The sequence below is a fragment of the Lolium rigidum genome, chromosome 6 (genome assembly GCF_022539505.1).
Source record: "Lolium rigidum isolate FL_2022 chromosome 6, APGP_CSIRO_Lrig_0.1, whole genome shotgun sequence".
NCBI classification, from domain to species: domain Eukaryota; kingdom Viridiplantae; phylum Streptophyta; class Magnoliopsida; order Poales; family Poaceae; genus Lolium; species Lolium rigidum.
In genome coordinates this window covers 164,337,617-164,343,818 of record NC_061513.1, presented here as the reverse complement: position 1 = coordinate 164,343,818, position 6,202 = coordinate 164,337,617, and the positions used below count along the sequence as shown (strand labels likewise).

At 48.0% G+C, this 6,202-nt stretch overlaps 1 pseudogene; it reads left to right on the top strand.

Moving 5' to 3' along the window:
* The first annotated feature begins 1,067 nt into the window (after positions 1–1,067).
* Positions 1,068–5,940, top strand: LOC124660185 (annotated as a pseudogene).
* Positions 5,941–6,202: the final 262 nt, after the last annotated feature.

Genomic DNA, 6,202 nt, shown 5'->3' with positions numbered 1-6,202 from the left:
GGATGGTTTGGTGTTTTGTATCAGATATTTGTATCGGCTGTGTGCATCCTAGCTATGTGAGAGGCCGAGATCTATTGCTTAAAGTAATAAAGTGCCAATTTTCGAAAAAAATACGAGTTTTATTCCGTTCCTTCATTGCGAACGAACGGCAGATCAATCTTCAGCTAGTCATTTTGATGCATTGTTAATAATAGAAAAAGGAGATCACAAGACATGATGCCAAGAAATACACATCCTTTTGTTCTACTTGCACATGCCATTATCGTTTTGGAGTATATCTTTTATGGTTGGAGCAGTTGTCCTATGTGTTTTTCTTTTACGGTGGTTTTCCTTTATGTTAGTAGTAATGATGGCATCTTGGTTGCAACCATTTCTACGAAGTTAAGGGTTGAAGAGTTAAAATAAAAAAAAAAGGTTGAAGAGTTGAAGTATGTTATGTCTGCCTGGTTTAACTTCACGTCAGTAGTGGCAGATTTTTTTTGGGTTCAAATAGGCTTTCTACTTTGTTTTCATCTATTATTAACCTTGAGTACTAGACTTTACTTAACAACTTCTGCCCTAGTTCTTCCACAGTCATCTTGAACAGCTGTCTGAAGTTCTGAAGCTATACATAACTGACAGGTGTGAACTGGGATTTCTGGTTGATTTGCTCATCGGGGTTGTTTCATTTTGGCAGCCTGCAGCAGAGCCAGCCGCCAACCTAGGAAAATGGCCACTACCGATTTCCCGGTCCAACCTGATGCAAGCCAAAGGACGTACCCGCGGTTGGTTAACAATTTCGGCCAAATTTGGTCTCCACAAATTTTGGTGAGAGTAGTCTGTCACAAGTTTCGTTGAAAGTACAGCAGTGTCAGCAGCAGTTCAGTTTGAGATCGACCAAACCCATAGTGCATTGCTTCCGCTGTAGGGGTACACCGAACCGAAGACCAAACCAAAACCACATCTCGCTCATTCTCGCGCAAGATCAGATCCCAATTCCACTCGCGAATGCCCTCCTAGCCTCGCCGCGCCCACGCCCCGCCTCCATGGGCGGCCTCAGTGCAGCGTCGCCGTCGTCGGGGGTGGCGATGGCGTGCGTGGTGGCGTCGGAGGTGGCCACGGTGCTGGCCGTCATGCGCCGCAACGTGCGCTGGGCAGGGGTCCGCTACGGCGGGGACGACGGCGACGGCGGCGCCGGCGACGAGTACCTCGACCACCCGCTCATCGCCGGGCTCAAGTCCCTCCGCCGCCGCGCCGCCTCCTGGGGCACCCGCTGGCCCGCCGCCGCCGACCCGCTCCTCTACCTCCGCCCCTTCCTCGACGTCGTCCGCTCCGACGAGACCGGCGCGCCCATCACGGGCGCCGCGCTCTCCTCCCTGCACAAGATCCTCTCCCTCGACCTCGTCGCGCCCGGCCCGGGCGTCGCCGACGCCATGGGCGCCGTCGTCGAGGCCGTCACGGGCTGCCGCTTCGAGGTCACCGACCCGGCCTCCGAGGAGGCCGTCCTCGCCAGGGTCCTGCAGGTGCTGCTCGCCTGCGTGCGCGGCCGCGCCGCCCCGGCCATCGCCAACCGCCACGTATGCGCCATCGTCAGCACCTGCTTCCGCGTCGTGCAGCAGGCCGGCACCAAGGGGGAGCTCCTGCAGCGCGTCTCCAGGCAGACCATGCAGGAGGTCATCCGCTGCATCTTCGCCCGCCTTGCGGACGTTGATGTCACCGCGATCGCCAATGACCAGGTGGGGTTTTGCCTCTCAAGGTTCCACTCTGCTGTTTCTTGCTACCTATTTAGTGTAACATAGTCAATTTTAGCAAACTTATGATTACTTCACACCACTAGTTTCTTCTGTACACTAGATCAAAAGAGTGTAAACCATAATCTACTGGTACCATGTACTATGTCTGTCATTTCCTTGCATCGAGAATGATTAAACTAAGCTGGTTGGTTGCAATCTTAACAAACCAACACAAAGGGATCCGATCCGATGAACATCGAACTCTAAGTAGACTTTCCTGCATCACATAATCATGTTTTCTAGGCTTCTAGCACATTTTTATTCCATGATCACATGATTAGATGACAAACCTGTGAAGGCTACGGCTACATAGTAATGTGTAGCTGCCACACATTAACAGACAACACACACACACCTCACTTTATTTCAACTTTTCAAGAGCCACAAGCATGTTTATTTATGGGTTGTATGCTTATTACTGATAATTTTGGGTGTGCCAGGTAGTATGCCAAACCGCAACTGTGCGCTTTCAAAACAGATAACTTATACACTATGTACCATGTTAGTCTAAAAAAAGCATTTCGGTGTAATGCCAAGTTTGATGACATATTAATGTGGTGGTAGCATTTGTTCTGCAGTTTAGCAAGAACCAAGATTTGGATGCTGGGGAGCTGAGCAATGGGAAGAGTGACTATGTTTGTTTGGATAGCTCCGGGGACGAGGTGGGAGCTGAACTTGGTGTCGTGCAAGATAAGGCCATGATGGAGCCGCTTGGGGTTCCTTGCATGGTGGAGATATTGCAGTTCTTGTGTTCCCTCTTGAACATTGCGGAAGACATGGATGTGAGCCAGAGGATGAACCCTATTGATTTTGACGAGGACGTGCCACTCTTTGCTCTGGGGTTGATAAACTCTGCTATTGAACTGTCGGCTTCGTCCATCCACAGGCATTCAAAGTTGCTGGCTTTTGTACAGGATGAACTGTTCCGCAATCTGATGCTGTTTGGGTTGTCAATGAGCCCCTTGATTCTGTCGACAGTGTGCAGTACCGTTTTTACTCTCTTCTACCATCTACGCCAGGAACTTAAGCTGCAAGTTGAGGCTTTCTTCTCTTGTGTGATCCTAAGATTAGCCCAAGGTAGATATGGGGCTAGTTATCAGCAGCAGGAAGTTGCACTAGAGGCTCTAGTAGATTTCTGTCGGCAGAAAGAGTTTATGGCGGAGATGTATGCTAACATGGACTGTGATCTACAGTGTTCTAATGTTTTTGAAGACCTAGCTAATCTTCTGTCTAAAAGTGCATTCCCTGTAAACAGTCCATTGTCTGCCTTGAATGTGCTTGCATTGGATGGTTTGGTTGCTGTCATTCAGGCGATAGCAGAGAGGACTGATCATGCACATCAGCATCATGAGCAAACAGTGCCAGAAATAAGTGAATATTTTCCTTTTTGGCAGTTGAAGTGCGAGAGCAGCAATGATCCTGATCAATGGGTTAGATTTGTTCACCAGCAAAAAAGCATCAAGATAAAGCTAATGGTTGGTGTTGAACATTTCAATAGGGACAAAAAGAAGGGCTTTGAGTACCTGCAAGGTTTGCACCTATTGCCTGATAAACTTGATCCATGCAGTGTTGCTCTGTTCTTTCGGTACACACCTGGACTGGACAAGAACCTTCTTGGGGAGTACCTGGGGAATCATGATGAGTTCTCTATTCTGGTACTTCACGAATTCGCTAAAACCTTTGACTTCGAGGAGATGAACTTGGATGCTGCTCTAAGGCTCTTCTTGGAAACTTTCCGGCTGCCTGGCGAGTCACAAAAGATACAGCGGATTCTGGAGGCCTTCTCTGAGAGGTATTATGAACAGTCACCACACATGTTTGTTAACAGGGATGCCGCCCTGGTGCTGTCATATTCAGTAATCATGCTCAACACAGATCAGCACAATGTAAGGGTTAAGAAGAAGATGACTGAAGAAGACTTTATCAGGAACAATCGCCGTATCAATGGCGGGACTGATCTTCCGCGGGAGTTCTTGTCAGAGCTGTTTTATTCTATATGTCGGAATGAAATCAAAACCATTCCCGAGCAAGGAGCTGGATGCTCTGAGATGTCTTATAGCCGCTGGGTTGATCTTATGTGGAAGTCAAAGAGGACATCATCATACATTGCTTGTGACTCCTACCCTTTTCTTGATAATGACATGTTCCCTATCATGGCTGGACCATCAGTTGCTGCCATCTCTGTGGTTTTTGATAATGTTGAGCATGATGAGGTTCTTACAGGATGCATTGATGGTTTCCTGTCAGTAGCAAAGCTGGCTGCATTCTATCACCTCGATGATGTATTGAATGATCTTGTCGTGGCGCTATGTAAGTTCACCACTTTGCTGAACAATTCTTATACTGACGATCCTGTAATAGCTTTTGGAGTAGATACCAAGGCTAGAATGGCAACAGAGGCTGTTTTCACTATTGCAACTACTTATGGTGATCATATACGAAGTGGATGGAGGAATATAGTAGATTGCATTTTAAGATTGCACAAGATAGGCCTTCTTCCCAGTCGCCTCACTGGTGATACAGGTGATGATCAGGAATCCTCTTCAGATTCCATGCCCAGCAAGTTTGGTTCGTCTACAGTTGCACCTCATGTTTTACCGATCAACGCTCCTAAAAAACATATGGGCTGATGGGGAGGTTTAGCCAGCTACTTTACATGGATGCTGAAGAACCAAGGTCCCAGCCAACTGAGGAGGAACTGGCAGCTCAGAGGAATGCTTTGGAGACTGTGAGAAAATGTCAAATAGGTACCATCTTCACTGAGAGCAAATTCTTACAAGCCGACTCGCTCTCAAATCTAGCAAGAGCCCTCATTCAGGCAGCAGGCCGACCTCAGAGGATTAGCAGCTCGCTTGATGATGAAGGCACAGCAGTGTTCTGCTTAGAGCTACTAATCACTGTCACATTAAACAACAGAGACAGGATTGTGCTTTTGTGGCAGGGTGTTTATGAGCACATAACTCATATTGTCCAGTCCACAGTGATGCCCTGCAATCTGGTGGAGAAGGCTGTTTTTGGTCTCCTGCACATCTGCCAGAGGTTGCTTCCTTATAAAGAGAATCTGGTAGATGATTTACTGAAGTCGCTGCAGCTAATTTTGAAACTTGATGCGCGTGTAGCTGATGCTTACTGTGAGAACATCACATTGGAGGTCACAAGGCTTGTGAAGGCCAATGCAACCCATATCAAATCCCAGACGGGTTGGCGGACTATAATTTCCTTGCTATGCGTCACCGCTCGCCATCCAGATGCTTCTGATGCCGGCTTCGAAGCTCTGGTTTTCATCATGTCTGAGGGGGCACACCTCTCACCTGCCAACTTTATCGTTTCAGTGGAGGCGTCAAGGCAGTTTGCAGAATCTCGGCTCGGGTCTGCAGAAAGATCTGTCCATGCTCTGAATCTTATGGCCGACTCAGTAAATTGCCTTACACGCTGGTCGCGCGAGGTCAAGGAAGCTGGTGGCGATGCAGACAGGATACTGGAAGGAATTGCCGAGATGTGGTTGCGGCTAGTGCAGGCATTAAGGAAGATGTGCACCGATCAGAGGGAGGAAGTGAGGAACCACGCGCTGTTATGTTTGCAGAGATGCTTAGTAGCTGATGGAATATCAATTTCGTCTTCCACGTGGCTGATGTCCTTTGACATCATCTTCCAGTTGCTTGATGAGTTATTGGAGATTGCCCAGACCTACTCACCGAAGGACTTCAGGAACATGGAGGTCTCCCTCTTGCACGCCGTAAAACTGTTATGCAAGGTATTCTTGCAGTCACTTAAAGACCTGTCTGCACAGAGCAGTTTTGTTAAGCTGTGGTTGGAAGTCCTCGACATGGTAGAGAAATTCATGAAAGTCAAGCTGAGGGGTCGGAGGACTGAGAAGCTAAATGAGGCGATCCCCGAGCTACTCAAGAACATACTGCTGGTGATGAAAGCAAATGGTATCCTGTCAAACACAATTGCTAGCGGAGAGAGCACTCTGTGGGAAGCAACTTGGATTCAAGTTAACAAGATCGTGCCATCGCTGCAGTTAGAAGTCTTCCCTGACAATGAAATTGACGCCGCGGCGGGGAAAGGCAAACTGAGTAGTCCGGCACATGAGGGTCAAACTGCTGAGCGACCGGCCATGGTACCACTCGCTGCCGCCTGATCCAAGTTATCTGAATAGAAAAATGGGATCTATGAAGGCTGACTTTCCAGCGTTTTTCGTGGAGCTATACACAGAATGATTGGCGGTGCTCTCGGTGGACATTAGGAAGGGAGAGCTAAAGCTGGTGATTTTAATTTTGTAGTCTATAATAATTGCCTCTTTTGGGTTTATTGACTGAGTTTTGTTGCATTCTGTGGTTGGTTCCCTTTGTTGTTGCAACACCTGGGGAACATTGTATGATAGGGTATATCGCAGCAGTTACATACAGGATGGATTTTCCCCACAC